Genomic DNA, 13,247 nt, shown 5'->3' with positions numbered 1-13,247 from the left:
TGTCCAAGTAAGGACATAGTTGATGGACCAGCCTCAGCTGGTGGAAAGTGTTTCTTGCTGCAGCAGCCATCTGAGATTCCAAGGATAGCTCTGGGTCAAGGAGCACTCCCAAACTACGTACCTGGTCCCTTAGGAGGAGTGCAACCAAGTCCAGAACAGGGCAAATAGCACTCAGCCAGACAGATGACCTGCCTACAAACAGTACCTCATCTTATTTGGATTAAACCTCAGTTTATTGGCCCTCATCCAGTCCATCACTCTGTCCAGGCACTGTCACTGCCACACCTTGATTAGAAGTAAAAAAGAGGTAGAGCTGGGTGTCATCACCATACTGGTGACACCTCAGCACAAACCTCTGAATGACCTCTCCCAGCAGTTTCATTTAGATGATAAACTACATGAGGAATAATATGGAACTCTGAGGGCATAATTGCCAAGGCACAGAGTCACAATCCCCTAGTACCACCTTCTGGAATCAGCTGGTTATGTAGGAGCCGAGCCATTGCAAAGCAGTGCCACCAACTCCCAACTCGACCAGCCTATCCAGGAGGATACCATGGTATCAAAAACCACTGAGAGGTCCAAGAGAACCAACGGATACACTTCCCCTGTCTTATTTCTGGCAAAAGTTGTGCCACAAAGTGACCAAGCTTCTATAAGCAGACCTGAAAACAGACTGAAATGGATCCAGATGGTCAGTTTCCTCCAAGAGTGATTGGAGTTGTCCAGCCACCACTTGCTCAAGCACCTTGCCCAGGAAAGGGACATTGGCCACCAGTCTGTAGTTGATGACTTCCTCTGGGTGCAGATTTTCCTTCTTCAAAAGTGGTCTGAACACCACCTCTTTCAAAGAACCAGGGACCAGCCCATCCCTTACAGAAGTGTTCAGGACTTCCTGGACCCAGGTATACAACCCATCCTTAGCTTTGGCAAGGGCAAGGGTCAAGTATGCAGATGGAAGGTTGAACCTGTCCAAGCATCTTGTCCACATCTTCAGGCCTCAATAATTGAAACTTATTGAACAAAATTGGACTGGACTGGACTGGACTGGACTTTGGACACCTCTGCTACAGGAGCACTATTAACTGTGGACTTGAATTTGTGGCAAATCTGAGCAGCTTTATCCTTGAAGTGCTGTGCAAATTCATCACAGCAGGCCACCAAAGGTTCAACAGGGCCTGTCTTGGACCCAGTTGCTAAAGATCCCTAACCACTCAGAAAAGCTCAGCTGGTCAGCACTGTAAGGATGCAATGCTGGCAGAGAAGAATTTCCTCTTTGCCACCTTCTCCAGCACAGCATAGGCTCAATGAGTTCTAGCATATGTTCAGTCAGACTTAGCACGAGTTTTTCTTCACCTGCATTCTAGCCTTCTCTCAACCTGCTTCACTGCCTGCAGCTTAGGCATATACCAAGGGACTTCATGGGCTCTACTCAGAGGAAGAGGGTGTTTAGACATGATCATGCCTACTGCACTGGTCATTTCTGCATTGCATAGATCAACCTGTTCTTTGACAGGAATGCCAGCCATATCAACCGGAAACTCTCCCAGAGCCTTCTGGAACCCATCAGGATCCATCAGACTCCAGGGGCAGACCATTTTAATCGGTCCCCCACCCTTGCAGAAGGCAAAGGGGGTCAAAAGTCTAAATCTCAAAAGGAAGTGATCTGACCATGACAAAGAGGTTGTATCTGATATCTATCGTGTGAAAGCAGCCAATGAAAGTGAAAAACAGCTTCTAAAACAGGGATGGGTAACTAGAAGCCCTTCTCATGTTTTATCCTATAACTCTTATCAGCCCTAGCGAGTGATGATAGGAATTGTAGACTTAAACATCTGGAGGGCTTCAAGTCGTCCACCCCTGTTTTAAAGGAAAAAATGCACTAAGTCATGCAATGCTTGCTCTAAAAAAGGTCTGATCCAATGCTCTAGTTTAGTTTGTTTGTAATGGTAGTTTATAATGGTATGATTACAATATGTTTTAACATTAAAATATTAGTTTTCTCCAAGTTTTCCCACTCTTCTTTGGCATGCATACTTTGTTTGTTTGTATGCTTTTAAATTTATATGCCACCCACTCATGCAAGAGGATTCTCTGGATGGCTTACAATAAAATACTAAAAACACAACCGTTGTTGTGGTTTGTTTAAGTTCAGATACATTCATGTACGCAAAGTACTTTTGAAAATTCTCTTTATAAACTTTGTGAAACAATACATGTCTTTAATTTTTAAAACATATTTCCATCCTTCCTCTTACTAATGAATTATCCAGGTTCATGCTGCTTCATTTCATCTATGAAAGTTTTCTGAGTTTTTGCCACAATCTGTCTGTAAATGACAATGCAGAGTTTCCAGGAATCTCTGCTGGGAACAGTGGAATAGTGAAGGAAGAATGTGTGGGAGTTCCAGGATGTTTTTCCAAGCAGGATTGGTGACATCACTAGCATCTTCTTCATCTGACAAATGAATGGGGCAATATTTTATTGTTTTATTTACCTATCAGTTTGAAACTTTGTGAGGCTCCCTTTAAGCCCCTCATATGGAAGTTTTCAAGTTTTAGAATTGTTTCATAGATGATTATCCAAATGGACTTGGAGATATAATCATACAGAGACTAGACACTTTGTTCCTCTTTTTGAAATGAGTTACTACTTCACACCAGGAATTTAAAAGGCAGCACTTTGCATTCCTAATTAAAAATTCAAAACTAAAGCATTTCACCTGGCTGAAGATCTTTGATTAAAGTTCAATGTGTTTTATAAGGTAAGCCTATGTAGTTCAACAGGGCTTGTTTCCAGTAGGGCTTATATTTCTGTGGATGTCAGTAAGACTGGTTTGAAGAGGTAGGTTCCTTCCTGTTACTTAGGGGCAGGAGTAAGGCCATTCAGATGCAAAGAATAGAAAGCTGGCCAGCAAATTACAAAGGACCAGCATCCCTGCCATTTGGTTTGGTGATGGTGGATGTGGCACAAAGATCTACGCTCAAATAATGTCTGAGATGAGTGGGACACCTTGCAGCTGAAGAGACTTTGAAGAGGTGCTTCAACCTGTAGATGGTTGCATGGAGCAGGAAACGTTTCATATAGATCCAGCTTGGTTTAGGATTAAAACAAACATGAGGCAGTGATGACAAGAAATATGTACTGAAACCTTTTGCCTAGCTTTCATTTACACTGCACTACACTCCTGTTTCTTTTCCTGGTTTCTCCAAACAAATAACTTATGCTGCACCCTTTCACATTTTTCCCCGATAACCACATAGTAGGGACAAAAGTATAGTTACTAAGGCTCCTCTGTCATTCATAACCTTATATTTGGAAGTCATTAATTTGGTCCCATTGCCTCAAAGGAGAGGTCAGGGTTCTCTTTCTCCTAGAGGGTTGCTTCATAGATCAAATAGCAATCCCTCACCTTTACCCATTAAAACACGCTTAGCCTTTTAAGGCCTACGATAATTCAGTCCTTCTTCCACTTTCTTTGCCAATGGTCTCACAAGGGGATTTTGGAACCAGCCAAATATCAATCCCTGCAGCAGCCAGACGGTTATGGAGCTTGCAGGGTATTCTTCATGTCGATGATATGTCATTTGGTCCTGTTCTGCTTGCCACAGAGTTGGGCCATAGCTTCTAGCAGATTCTCTCAGCGATTGGGAGAGGACTAGACCTCTTGGTGTTTTTAAAAAATGAGGAAACACCAAACAGAGTTATGACAATTGTCATATTTTAAATGTTTACATTTAACAAATTAATTCTTTTTAACACAAAAATGCAATGCTGTAACTTGTAATAAATGTTCCTTTTTATTTAGCAGTTTCTATCTTATTTTATGTAAATTTACCAGTTATTGTGGAAAAACAGTTTTCTTGCAATATCACAGTTTATGTTAAGCAAAAGGCCATTCAAGAGATCTTGTTCCATAGTTGAATATGGTACTAATTCTTCACCTGATTCAGTGCATTCAAAGACTGTCCAACTGAAGCTACTGATGAAGATAAACTAAGAAAAATCCTCAGTGCAATGGTGACCCTAGGAAATATACCAGTAAGAGTATTTCTGGAGCAATTCTTTTGGCTTATAACCCAGTTTAAAGTTCACAGAACATATTTGCTTGAGGAAATGACCTTGCTACACTAATCTGTTGATATTTCTTTGGTGTACTTTCTTTGGAACTGTTTTGCTGATGTACGTAGATCTTCACTGCTTAGGCAATTAAATTTGCCAAAGAAACCCAAACAGGTTACAAATTGCATTAAGTGATTCAAACTGCTTTCTAAGACCTAATATAATGGAGTCAACAATAACACAGAAGCCATTGATTCTATAATGTTGTGCAACATCAGACTCATTCCAACTCTTGTGATTGTGTATAAACTCAGATGAAATGCTAATAGTCTAACTTTGCGCAACTAATTGGGTCTTACTCAAATCACATCCCATTGTTCACAGACCAGCTAAATGTCAGCAATGAGACTTTCAGTATTCTCTCAACATCAAGTGTAGCATTACATTCTTCAATCAACAGGTTAGGCTGGTGGATCACTGAGAGTAGCTTAACCCACAAAGATGACATTGCAACGAATTCTAGTTTGGACATGTATTTCTGGATAAAATTAAGTTCAGTTTGAACCTGTGCGATGAAACTGAGAGATTCGAGTTCTCTTAAGGCCTGTTTTATTTAATCCAAATGATGTGCAATTGGTAGTACACTATCAGTCCATGCAGGTTACCTAGATTTGAACATCCCATGTAGTGAAACTGGAAGACATTGCTTCAATACTACCCACCTTTCTGGACTGCCAATGAATAAGTTGTGTTCTTGCTATAGTGTTCCAAAGTAAGTGTATGTCTCTTTGCATGATGTGACATCAGCAACAGCTTTACGGTTTAATAATGTGTGGTTTTCTTAACTAGAGCAATTGCATTTTGTTTTATACCCAAGCATAATTGATTGCACATTATTATACCTGCCAGGCACATTAAAAGCCATTATTGGAGGAATGACCAACACAGTATTAAAAATCTAACACAATCTCCTATAGAATCATTAGTAGTTTAGTGGCAATTTCCCTTCCAGGTCTTTAGTGAAATTATCTAAACATAAAAACTTTTCTTCAGCTGAAAATGTTGAGCAGTTTTCAACAATCTTTACATCTCAGATAATGGTTCAGTAGAACAGTATGCTGCAGCATCAACAGTTATTGAAAAATATTTGGCGTTTTGGAACTCATCAAGAGTAGATTTTTATAAGTATATGCTGCAAACTTCAATGAATTCATTCTGTATGCACACAGAGTGATAATGTACTTTGGATACTTTTGTAACTCTAAAACCTTTTTAACATCTTCTGATAGAAGTGGGTCATGTTGCCAAGCTGTTCAATTATGCATAGAAAATTTCCATTTCTGCAATCACCTACGTGATGATTAGAACCAAAGGACACCAGTTCCTTCTCAGAATGAAAAATAATGACATCCAGGATGTGCTCAAGAATTTCGTCTACAAATTGACCTCTGGAGGAAGTTTAACCAAAAATAATGACTCTAATGACTTAGTAGCTGACCATGCCATACAATTTGATTTCCATGCACATAGTTTTCTTTATGTGATGTTGAATTCACATGTGATGGTACTCTATCTTTTAACTTCTTCCAGCTTCCGTTGATGCTTCATCTGATTTTATTTATTTTCAATTTATATCCTCCCTTTTTCCTACAAAGGGCTCAAGGCAGCTTACATCATTCTCCTCCATCATATCCCCACAACAACAACCCTGTGAGGTAGGTTGGGCTGAGATCTGTGACTGGCCCAAAGTCACCCAGTTGCCTCCATGGCTGAGCGGGGACTAGAACCCAGATCGTCTGAGTCCCAGTCCCATGCTCTTAACCACCACACCACACTGGCTTTTATTAGAGAACAATGATGTATTTGTAGAACTTTTATTGAAAAGGAACCATAGCATATGTTGGGGAAATTCAGATAAATCCTGGTAGAAAAAGGTTGCTTATATGTGCCTTTGCATTATAAAATCAAACCTGCAACATCTTTGCACCTCTTTCTCAGAAAGTACCAGCATTTCAAGGCAGGGTTCTGTTTAGTGTTATTATCAAAGCTATCACTTTAAGAGATGGCTACTCCCTTTGGTTGGAAAAGCCTTTACAGAATGGGGTTCCCAAGGAAAGTTAACCACTGTCTATTCTTGGACTAACAGCAAACAAAACTGATAAGGTGGCCAGACAAGTTTTCCTAGCAGTATTGCAATCATCCTCATTTGCATGCCAAGACTTACGATAATCTCTGTGTCTCAGTGATTGTTATATTAATATCTTGTAATCAAAACTATTGTATTAAGTCTCCTCTGCAGAGCTCTCATGTTCTTTTCACTGTGTTCCCCTTATTTCATGATCACCTGATCAGCTGCTATGACATGAGACTCAAAACCTATAAAACACTCTGTATATGTTCTGGAAGCTTGTAGTTGGTGTGGCCTCTAGCCAACAGCACTGTGTAAGTATGGGTTTCTCTGCAGAAGGTGCCTGAGTGATCTTTCAATATCTTGTAATCAAAACTATTGTATTAAGTCTCCTCTGCAGAGCTCTCATGTTCTTTTCACTGTGTTCCCCTTATTTCATGATCACCTGATCAGCTGCTATGACATGAGACTCAAAACCTATAAAACACTCTGTATATGTTCTGGAAGCTTGTAGTTGGTGTGGCCTCTAGCCAACAGCACTGTGTAAGTATGGGTTTCTCTGCAGAAGGTGCCTGAGTGATCTTTCAATAAACTGCTGAGGTTCAAGGTGAAAGGATCTTCCCTACCGAATCAATTTATTCATTCTCGCAGTTGCTATCAAGATACTGAGATTGCTTTACTGTACTCTAATATAGCTAGACTCTGTTGCACATTTTACAATCAGGTGATTTTTTTTTAACAACATGACCATTTTCTTGGAAAAAGATTATGGAATGCCACTTGGAATTTTAAAAGAACTGGTTCTGAAAAATGACTGCATTTGGGCAGTCAATAATTATAATAATAATGTGTTTTATTTTTATACCACCCCATAACCTAAGCTCTCTGGACAGTTTACAACACTGAATAAAACAACAAAAAAGACACTACAAATACCATAAATAAATTAATTTTAAATAACTAAATGTATACAGTAAAAGTGGGGGGGAAATCAGCTGGATAATCCCTTCAGGCCCCTGGGTAACCAAGGAGATCTTTAAAGGCCTCTACATATTCCTATGTCATTCACAAGGAAAAGCTGTTGTACTGATGCATAATATGTATATTTTCCTAGTGCTGATAAATTTCTTGATTGGAAATTGAATATTCTGATGACTTTCATGGTGCTGTTGGTAACAAAGCTCTTGTATGCTTTCTTCTGCCAAGTCATACCCAGAAATTTATGCTGCATCTGCTGCCTCACCACTTTCTTGAACACTGACTCCACATTCATGCACTAATGTCTGTTGGAAGGGCAGAAGCATGTCTGTCTGCAGCACTGCCCATCAAGTGATATATAGTGTGCCCTGGTGATCCTGGTCTTGATGTTTTAAGCTGTCACTTTCTTGCTTATGCATGTTTCTGCCTTGCGCCACTTTCAGATCTCCTCTTCATAGGGAATGGTGACTGTGATGGACATAGCCTGATATTTAAAGTTTTAAAGAGGCTTTTGGAGGGACTTTAGCCAAGAGTTCGTTGGCCTGGGCCAGACTACCACCTGCCACTATGGGGGATGGGTCTGGAAGCTGCTATTCTCCCTCCCAAATGGGAGCAAATAGAGCTCAAAAGAGGCCGAAGCAAAATACAAACCCTTTCAAGGACTTAGGAGTCTTGTGAGGACCACATACAGAGCTGTTTGTCGCCTGCAGGTTCCCATAGAGAAGGTAGAATGATTAATGACTTCCTGTTTCTATATTGAGTCACAGACTCTCTTGAAGGCGCTGTAACATTTGTTCACCTTTAAAGGGCTGCAAGAACCTTTCTTGTTTCTTGTTTTCAACTCTTCTAGGGTTACCTGTCTAGAAATCAACTCATGGGGTTGCTGAATTCATTCTCCTTGTATTAGTATACAACAGCAGATGATCGTGCACGCAAATAGTTAATGTGTTTCAGAGTTCAGCAGGGAGCTAGATTGCTTAGTGGACAGTTTGCTACATTCTTTGGCCTCTCTCCTAGAATGTTCTTTTATGAAGCACTCCTGAGAAAGGACTTGTGTGTTTTGAGACCAGTCTTTGTTCTTGAATCCCGAATCTAAGTGGAGTTTCTTGTTCATTCTAAGGCTGTGTGGACTTGATCACTCTGGAGAGCTCTGGCTAACAACGCTGCATGCTGAGCAACCTTTGTCTTCAGAGCAAATGTCTCCTGTCTTCTTCCGTCAACATTTCCTCTGTAAAATCCAGTTAAAATTGATGGTTCCAAGCCCTGTTTCTCCACTTATCCTAGCTGAAAAGAAAGGACTTAAAAGGGTCTCCTATCTCCCAAAGTGAACTTTGGTCTACAAAGCTGACAAAAATAAATCAGTTAGATTTTAAGGAGCTACAAGACTTCATTTGGCTTAAAAGAAAAGGTATCTTTAGGATTGCAGCTGACTAGTGAAAGCCAGAAGGTTAAGGCTGCAATTCTATGAGTAAATGAGTTTAGGATTGCACCATGAGGGAGAAAATAAGCTCCTATGGGCTTCAAAAAGGACATAGATTACTATACAAGAAGGAATATAAGAAATTCTTAGGAAGAGAAGTGGGGGAGAAGGAAACAAGGGAGTCCCCCAGTCCAAGCTAAAAAGGCAAAAATATCCTCTAAAGGGATATTGAATTCATGACTCCCTGTGTTGGACAAGATGTCCTTGAAGATCCCTTCCAGCTCTATAATTCTCTTATTTTGATGTCCATTGAAAGTAATGGTACTGCTGAGTAGGCCAGTTCATTTATTAATTTATTAGATTTAGATCCCACCTTTTTTTTTAAAGAACTCAAGGCAACTTAGCTCATTCTCTTCTTCCTGCTCCCAATCTTATCCCCAGAACAACAAGCATGTGAGGTAGGTTGGGCTGAGAGTCTGTGACTGGCCAAAGTCTCCCAGTTAGCTTCATGGCTGAGCGAGGACAAGAACCCAGATTGCCTGAGTCCCAGTTCCTCTTAACCAGCACTCTTAACGTCTACACCACACTGGCTCTCCATACACTGGTTTACAATCATACCATAGCTCTTCTGTGCATTTTCCCATTTTAATTCCAGCTGAGTCACTCACTCATACATACACCTACAGTCCTGAAAACATTGACTAGGAAGTAAGTCCTACTGAACTTAATGGAATTTACTTCTGCATAGCAAGTTTTACAGCTGCACTTTAAATTTAAACTCGTTTGGCTCTTGGGTAATACTTGACATTTTCCCATTGTGTCCTAAGTCTTCTTCCACTTCACAACTCCAAGCTAATTCTCTCACTCTAGAAAGTGAGAAATATGCATGGAGAGATCAAAGTGCAAAGTCTGAGGTCTGGTGTAGCTAAATTTCTGGATTAGGAGAAGTGAAGACTGAGAGGACTTTAAAAGGATAGGCTGGGACTCTACAAGCCCTAAGCTTTTATTTGCTTTTTGCCAGTTCTTTTCCTTAAATCTCATTATTGGGTATTTGTTCTAAAACAAATTTTGGTTGTGCTTTAGGAAGATGCCTAGACCTTCGTTTAGGGACCCCAGAACAGAGCTGGTGCCCACTGCTGTCCCTATCACCCTTTCCACCTCACAGGCATTGATGTACGGAAGGAAGGTGGCAGGAGAGCATGGTGTTTCCCTTTTTCCCTCACTGCTGTTGGCAAATGATAGCAATGTGTCACCCAAAATCTATAGGTAGAATTCTGTTTTAAATGTTCTACCACAGAGGTCTATGTCCTACAATACACTTGTGTTATTCATACCACATCTTCTTTCATCATACAAACTGGCCTGATGAATGTAATGGGATCACATGTCTACTTAGCCAAAAAGAAGTGGCCATGTGCTGATATTGCTTTGGCATATTAAGCCAGTTTATGGTCAAGCTACATGTTAAGCAAATTATGTAACAGCACTACCCAACTTTTTTTAACTGCTAGGTAGGCTTGTGGGGGCTCTGATACAGATTGGGACAACCATATGCATGGAGGGGTAGTTTAATCTTTTCCTCTTCAGCTGCTCCCTCCAGATGTGGGTTGTTTTTTAAGACAGAGGGGGATGATTGGCAATACTGGGGGTATTCTCTTTTCTTTTCTGCTTTGCTCAGGGGATTATTTCATGGCTGGGGAAGGAGCAAGCCTCCCTCCCACGCATATGGTGGTTCCAGTCCAGATCAGTGGGGCTGCATACTATATAATTAACACTTCCTGAATCTACTTCTTGAATCATACTATATAATTTAAATCTTCCTTTCACCTCTGTTGAAAGCTTTCATGGACAACTCTTCCATTTTTGGTCCAGCCATGGTGCTGGTTTTTCTTGGTACATGCCTTTTGGAAGCCTTATAAACCTGCAAACAAACCTTCATTCTCCAAAAAGCACTGAATTCTCTTTGCTAAACAAATACAGGTGGGGGAGAGAAGAGAGATTAAATCTTTGTTAATAAGATTATGTTAGCCTAGCTGCTGGGGCTAGGATCAGCAATTATACAGTTTTGAATATAGCTGCTCTCTGTGGTGAGCTGTCAGCCTACATAGTGAATTGTCTCTCAGGATATAGCTCACAGCTACCAAAGCAGTTCCATCAACACTGTCTGGCCAGCAGCTCTCTTCAGCAGAAAGGGCTATAAAGTCTTCTTCTTCAGGCAAACACTTTGCCGCTCAGTGATCATGTTTCTTAGTTTGTTCCCTGGCTTGACCTCCAAGCTCTGATTCTTGGCTCAACCTCCTGGCTCAACAGCCTCAGCTCTGACCTTTAGTGTGACCTTTGGCTCTCCCTAAACAGCTGCCTGCAGCTCAGCTCTGACAGATTAGTGGTGCAAGCCAGAGAACTGTCCTCTTGAGGCCAACTGGGCACTGCAAAAGCTGCATGCATAGAGCCTTGACTGGATGCAGGGCCAAGAGGCAGAGGGGTTACAATGGAGGAGCAGGCTGTGAAAAGGCTTCAGAAAGCAAGATGCTACCTCCAGACAGATCCTGACAACCACAAATGAGCCTTCCACAGCATAGTGACCTTCAGGTGTTTTGGACTTCTGTTCCCATTAGCCCCACCTGGAATGCCCAATAGTCAGGAATCCTGAACTTTGTGGTCAGAAATATCTGGAGGGCATCAAGTTGGGGAAGGCTGTACTAAATCTTGGGCATCTGCAACAGGCAACAGGTAGAGAGAACAGCTGAAGCTTTGTATCTGAGAGCAGACTCTTAGAAGGGCTTAGCAGGGCTTAGATATAAGAGTAGGCCCTTAGCAGGACTTGAAGCCTTGCAGTCCTGTGGTTCTCTGTAGTGTCTAAAAGAATCTGTGGGTGTTTCAGGCTGGCTTGTGGGGGAAGCCTTAGTCCTAAGTAGTTGGCATGTGAATTCCTTTAAGACAGGGCTAGACACCTTTGGGGGCTTACAGACACCTTTGAAAATTTGAGAAATGGTTCTGGGTGCAATTATAAAATGACAGCCATGGGTAGGCATAACTAGCCCCAAAGATAAGTGACCTGCCTAGAGGTATTCATGGGAAATAACAGCTACAGACTCATACTTCACTTTGAAACAACCCCAGGTGTCCATATGAAAATATAGCAATGATAACCATTGAGAGGGGAATGGGGTCTTGGTGGACACCGAAAAAGGCACCCTGTGGATGCAACACTGCCTGGCTCTGTCCATGCAGCTGGTCCACATCCCAGATTCAGGGCTGAGTTCTAACAGCAGATATTCCACATGAGTGGAAGGTGTGATTGAAAGACCCTAGTGTGCAGTGAGGCCCCTCACTGTAACCAAAACAGGAAAAAGCTCTACCTGTGGCTCTGAACCAAGTGCCAGTCCAATAATCTCTCACCATACATCTGTAGCCTTCCTTTCAGTATAGTTCTGTACATGATCTTTTACAGTAAAAGTTTGAGATAACAACAAGCTTTCCACATAAGTTTCCCACACAAAAGGACCACTTGTAATCCCATAAGCCTTTTAAATGAAACCTAAGTGCATACATTTCATTGATCTACAGACCTTTTATCTACAGACCCCCTGATAAGGTAAGTTCACTTTAGTATTTGCTTCTGGAGACCCAGTTTTCCTGTTTTGTTCTGAACAATTATCCTTCTTTATAATCCATATAATATCATTTTTACTGTTTTTCAGAGTGGCAGAAAAGATGGATCTCAAACAGTTTTTCCCAAGACCCAAACATCATACTGGGGTAACATAGTGTCAGGGCCCTGGACAGAATACCCGGGGTAGCTGGAGAAAAAAGCAAAGCCTAAGCAGAGCATAACTTAGAGTAATGCTCTCAACACTGGTTCAAAGTCTCCTGAGGATGAGCTGTTGAACCAGCAGTGCAGATATTCCTGGCCTGCATTCTAAGAGAAGATCAGCCTCCAATGGAAGAAATATGTTATGTTGCTGAAATGTGTGCTCTCGTGACCCCTGGCAAATCACAAGTGCCCACTGGGACTACTTTAGTTATATATCAGCAGAGCATGCTTGCTCCAGGTTTGAGGAGGTCCTGGGCAGAATGCACTCTGGTAGACCCTCTCCTTCATCAGTGGGCCCTGGCAGACTTCCCTAAAAGTAGTAGACCTCAGCAGTGCTCTAAGCATTGCCAGGTGGCTGGGTCTAATCAATATTTCAATCTCCTACAGTTCTGTGGAATGATATTACATAGAAGGCATCTTGTGGGAAAGTAAAATGGTGGTTTGTTAGAGCTCAGAAGTGGAAAAGATGCAGCAAAAAACAGCAGTAGGTCCTGCCAGCATGCTGGAACCCTGGCAGGTACCCAGTGATGCTGCCTACTGACACGTGTCCTGCTGGGAACTGATGTGACTACTAAGTCACTGGCATCAGGAATGTCAGTGGGAAGTCATTCCCCAGAGCAGGCAATGTAAAAAAAGCATTGTCCCATGGGAGACTTGACCCCTGCATCAACTGTAAAAGCTTCTCTCAGTTGGAGTATTGCCAATAAGCTGCTTCTTGAGATAAAGCAGATGGGAGGACGGTCTCCCTCGATCTCTAGGTCCTTGATGCCCCACAGTGCTCTTCTGATGCATAGTGGTCTGAGTCTGAACACAGGATCCCTGAGAATGATATGCCTAGATTTCAA

Source organism: Varanus komodoensis, unplaced genomic scaffold (assembly GCF_004798865.1).
Source record: "Varanus komodoensis strain SLA01 unplaced genomic scaffold, ASM479886v1 scaffold9, whole genome shotgun sequence".
Lineage (NCBI taxonomy): Eukaryota > Metazoa > Chordata > Lepidosauria > Squamata > Varanidae > Varanus > Varanus komodoensis.
This window is presented reverse-complemented; position numbering follows the sequence as displayed.